Genomic DNA, 6,000 nt, shown 5'->3' with positions numbered 1-6,000 from the left:
ACAGATGTTGGAAACAACTCCTGAACAAAAATATTACACACAGTACCAGCCCCAACCAGGAAAAAATGTGCTGCAACAGCTAACAATGTAACAGCGATAAAAAATCCTGAAAAAAAAGTAGATTAGATTTGAGAAACAGACAAACAAGACAAAGGTGGGATTGCCATTTGTCTAAACAACCCAAATGCTTTACCTTTGGGGACAGCTAGCATAAGTATGCAACAGAATCCTCCAGTCAGAAGTGTTGCTATGAAAAGTACTCTTCTGCCTATAACCTCCAACAGCCACATGGAAAGTAAATATGCTGTTATTCCAATAGCACCAAATAATAGATTTGTCATGAAGATGCTCAAACTGAAGTTTCCCATATTGAAGTACAGCCAGTGTATGGAAAGATTCAATGAAAACCTTAAAAACAGGAGGACAACAGTCACTGGAAATGAAATTACCAGCTAAGCAGTGTGGCTATTTGAGCATTAGCATGGCTGTGAAGGACAGATTTTGGTTAAGTGTAAAAAAGATATTCTAAAAATGCCTACTATCATAAAATCACTATACATCATAATGTCCAATTGAATAGATTCTGCAAAGTTCAACTTACCATGCCAGTATTACAGTGAAGAAATATCTGGTCAGTAGACGTGATCTTAAAATAATATTTATGCCTCCTTTGTTTGCACTCTCTTTCATTACAATCTGTGGCAGAAATATTATTTAATGTAACAAATTTTCAGTGTTAACTACAAACATCCTGTACATTTTATGATATCAAGTAGGCTAATTCACAATTTACTGAAAACTGGTTAAAGAGCCCATGTCATGCTTTTCTTTGTTTTCTGACTTATCTACAATGTTACAACGGTGAATTATCATCTTAGATGTGTCCTAAAGCTCAGAAAATGAGGTGTATATATGTTCTAGTATTTCTATGCAGTCTCACTTGCGAGACCTTTTTTTAAACAAAATATTACGTGATAGTTTTAGGATTTCCTTGAATGGGCATAATCCCCAGGCCGTTGTGCGTTCACGTGAGCTTGCTGGACATCCACCAGTGCTCCCAACATACTGGTAAAATGTTATATTGCCTTGTTTGTTATGTATATTTTCAATAAAGCTTATTTTAAAAAAAAAAGACATCCACGGTGCCACTGTAAAAGTGAAATTTTTCGACTGTGCATGGTTTTGTGGATATATTTTACCTCTTCCTTCAGCACTGTGACCAGAGGATGTGGAGAAAAATACAGGGCCTGAGGTTACTGCATGGCTGGGAATGTTCATGTACATGGACTCGCTGGTTTACCTGGCTGGGTCTAACCTACGATCAGCCATCCAGTGAAACCCCTCACAGCGGTGATGATCAGCTCATCAATGCTGGATTCCCCTGGACCACAGTACCTGTTTGTTTTGGCTGCTTGAGGCCAGTGTGTTTGTTGCATGTGATGTGTTGCTGGTTAATGAACAGATTAATGATCACTGATGTTATTGTCGGTGCTACCCTACCTGATGGAATTAATTTCACTACTGGGACTGGGACTACTTGTATGTGGTCATGTAGGGGAAGACGCAGTGACCACCATTTCGATTTACTGACCTTGGAGGTAATTGAAAAGGAGTGATGTTTCCAATACTCAGTGAGACTTAACAGTAATATAAAAAAACATTCAATGCATGATGCCTCTAAACATTAACATTATGGCAATTTACTTAACATAGGTTAACCACTCTCAAAGGTCCGGTGACACCACTAAAGACGTTGCATGATCATCGTGAACCAGAATGGAGCAGCCACTGCAGCTCATTGCTAATGCACAATGTCGTAGCAGTTAGCTAGCTACATAAGTGCTGTGAATTCCAAAAAAGAATGGATTGTTTTACAAGCTATTTGTTTTGTTTTTTTCCAAAAACAAAACCACTTCAAACACAACTGCAAAACAGTAGCAGACAAAATAGTGTGTACAACCATGTTATGGTGACTACAAGGAAGTGACTATATATTGGTACTTTCTTCTACTATGCCCACTTATCCTTGAGGTTACAGTCAGTCCCAGCTGACACTGGGAAGAGGATGGGTACACCCTGCACAGTGTGCCAGTCTCTCACAGAGCTGGCACACTGAGACAACTAATCCTTATACTTACATTCACTCCTACGCACCATTTAGAGTCACTAATTCACCTAGCCTGCATTTTTTGGAACTGAGAATCATCTTGCTGTGAGGTGACAGTGCTAATACGGCACCACCTTGCAACCAGTGTAATTTATCATTTCTGAGCTGACTAATTTGGGTTTGATCAATACCAGACTATGAGAAATCAGAGAAGCCTTGCAAATCAGTGGGTCTGATTTGTAGGATGTTTTTTGGGGGGGTGGGTGTGGGGTTGCTGGCAGACACTGCAATCACTCAATTTTTAATCCTGCCCTCCCATGATGATACACAATCAGGGATAATCCTAAAATAAACACAGGAGGCCTTTACAAGATAATTTAAAAACATTTTTAAAGATGGTTCATAATCAAGAAGGCAGAGTGAATCACTAAATCACATTTGTTTTCAGTTATTATACAGCATTTGTTATAGATTACCTGGTAGTAAAGTGATGCTTTAAATAAGTGGGTTTCAAAGTGTAAGATGCCAGAGGACTTCATGGGAAGGTGCAGCGTGAGAAAAGATAAGCCAGAAAAAAATAACTGTAAACATCAAACTTTAGCCCAGCTATGTGTGGAGCAAAATGGATCGATTTTGTCACGGTTCAGACCATCACTTCCTGGTTTTCTGTTGTTTTGTCCCTTGGTGCTGCTTACCTGAACCTCCGACTCTCCATGTGAGGATGCCATCTCCACTCCTGCTCCACTACTGAGTAAGCTACTCACCTGAACCTCCGACTCTCCATGTGTGGACGCCATCACCACTCCTGCTCCCCCCCTGACTCCAGTTCTCCATTTCCCCACTCAGCACTCCCAGCTTCACGCTGCCTGACTGCCTCCCTCCTGTCAGCCAATGGAGACTACCTATATCGTCCAGAACCTGCTCTGTCTCAGTCCTATCAAGTCCCACTCTGCCTCTGTTCCCGTCTCTCCTCTACCAGTAACTATTCCTTGATTATTTATTAAACTTCTTTTTGTTCCACTCCTGTGTGTGTCTGCATATTGGCTCCGCTATTGCTGACAGCTATTGCGGCTGGCAGGTACCTACAACAAAGAGAGGAGACAGAGTCCGGGGTGAACAGAAAACGGAGGAAGTATGACGAAGGTTATTTAAAATTTCGTCCTGATGATGCTCCATTGCCACAGTGTGTTAGTTGCAAAGTGGTGCTAGGTATTGAAGGTTTGAGACCATGCAAACTCATATTGAGACCAAGCAGCCGAGTTTGGTGACTGACACACAGGGAATTGGAGCTAAAGGAATTGTGATTACAGAAGAAAGTAATAGAGACACTGACACTGTGAATACCAAGGCACTTGAAAAATCATATCACATTGTGTTACACACAGCTAAGGCAGGTATATGAAATATGTATGATGTGAAGACAGTGATATGAGAAGCAGCACTGTGCATGATTAGGTTTGGTGGCCAGCTGAGTTTGATGTGTTCAAAAATTATGACTTGTGTGTGTATATATGGTTTTGTTGTAAAGAAAAAGGTGTTCAGTGGTCCTTCAGTGACTTCAAGAAGAACCCCTCGCCCCTGCTGCCTCTGACCATCAAAGGAGAGGACTGGTAGAGAGCATCCTCACTACTGGCATCACAGTCTGGTATGGTAACACCACACAGGCAGAGAGGAAGGCTCTTCAAAGGGTCATAAAGACTGCAGAGAGGATCATTGGGACTGAACTGCCTGCTATGGACACACTGTACACACAGCACTGTCATAAAAGGGTGGAAAACATAATCAGAGATCCATGCCACCCAGCTCACTCCCTGCTCAGACACAAAAACTGCACCTACAGCCTCAGGCACAGCAGGGTGGACAGTATCATCACACACAGAATAAGACTTTACAACAGCTTTTTCCCTGCTGCAGTAAGACTGATGGCAAATACGAACATGTGAGAAATGTGAGGATATATGTGCAATAACTCCTTACTAGACATGTGCAGTAACCCCTCACTACCTCACCAAGCATAATGACATATCCAACTCCACCATGTGAATTACCAAGTGCAATGTTTGAGGTTCACTGGGGAAAATACTATTGCCCTATTTTTGTGTATTGTGTTTTAATACTTTGTCGCCCTTATGTAGCTTTTTGTTTTATGACTAAGTGTATTTTCTGGCTTTTGACTCCTTACCTGACTCCAAAGGAGAGCTGCAGAAGAACTCCTATATGCCTAGACTGTCTGTTTATGCATAAATGGCAAATAAAAATATTGAATCTTGAATCCTTCAGAGTGGAATTGTGTTCCAAAAATGTTTTCATGATCTTCTCTGAGCAGAGGTTCACCTGTCTATGCTTTGAAACTTCCTGCTTTAAATGCTATATGTTACAGTACCTTGTCCAGTAGAGAGTCTGGAACAGTGTGTTTGTTGATGGTTGCTGCCTTGACAATCAGCTGTTTAGCCTCCTCTGTCCTTCCTCTGTTTAACAACCATCTGGCTGACTCTGGAATAAACCTGACAGACAGAAGAAATGTGACAGTTCAATAGTCTGTGCTGCACAAATTAAAAAAGAGGAAAATAGCAAAAAGAGGCAAATTAAAAGACTTAGTGCGCACCATATGTAGATAACGACCACTATAACTGGAGCCGCTGTGATTAGCTGGGCTAGTCTCCAGTCCCTGATGGCATAGACCACACCAGAAAGGACACACTGTCCAACTGCACCAAACAGCTGAGTCACACATGCTCCCCATGATCTCTTGGACACCCCGATCCACTCGATGGCTGCAATTAGGAACATTTCAAATGTGTTATGTTTTTTAACAGTATAATAAAACAGCCCCTCATGAAAAACAGATTTTATCAACTCCAGCTGGCTAGCTAATTAAGATAAAGTTAGCCTTCTGACTCCATCTAAAAATGTCTAGCTGACCCATTATTAAAACTAGAACTCTGAAAAAGGGATCTTAACTATGCGTTTGATGGCAGCATCCATGATACTGTATCATGCTAAAAGACTGAGTCTGAAGCTACATGCCTCTGGGAAAAGGTTAGCATCCTCACCAGTAATGAACCCTGAATGAAACAGTCGTGGATTAACAGGCCCCTTGGCACCGATGTACAGTAACGCCTCTCCTACAGTACAAGGGAGCAAGTTCCACAGCTTTGTAATCATTTACCATCTCTTTTCAGATGCTCTGCATTTCTTTGTGGTCACTTTGTATTACATGTTGTCATTTTGCATCTCTGGTTTTTATTCGAATTTGTCTAAATGGTTGTTTTGCCATTTTGTGTTTAGTCATTTGGTGTCTGTTTGTGGCTATTTTGTGAGTAGTTTTACTCATTTTGCTTCCTTTTTTGATCATTTGATTGGCATCCATTTCATACAACTCTTGGCCAGGGGTCTGTGTCTGACAGGCCTCTCAGCAACCCATTCGTGATGATTTTAAGAATGATGGTGAAAAAAGTAAACTAAAACAAAAACTATTAGGCTGTTTAGAAACAAATTCATAATTTTGAACAGTATATGTTAAAGAGAAGAATAAAAGGCTGTTAAAAGACTAGATTGATGAATGTATTTTAAATACAAATAATATAACCACAGGAATTTGAGTTGCTTGCTTGCGTCCACACCTGTAACAGAAAGACAAGTGTATAAATACATTGTAGAGATGAAGATCAGCTTCTGCTGTGCTAAACACATTAAATTAAAAGAACTGCTGGTTACGTGAACATTAATAAAAAAAGAAATAGCTATGAGCTCTATTTAATAAATGTTTGACTATTTATATTCCACTGTAGCTAAATGACAAGTATAATAGTGAATACTTGATAACTCAGTGCACATTTGGCTCTTGATTTATGAGCACAAAGCAGTTCAGCACAGCAACTAACACTACATTT

This window comes from Monopterus albus, unplaced genomic scaffold, assembly GCF_001952655.1.
Source record: "Monopterus albus unplaced genomic scaffold, M_albus_1.0 scaffold66.1, whole genome shotgun sequence".
NCBI classification, from domain to species: domain Eukaryota; kingdom Metazoa; phylum Chordata; class Actinopteri; order Synbranchiformes; family Synbranchidae; genus Monopterus; species Monopterus albus.
The sequence above is the reverse complement of the archived record's forward strand: the minus strand, read 5'-3'. Positions refer to the sequence as shown.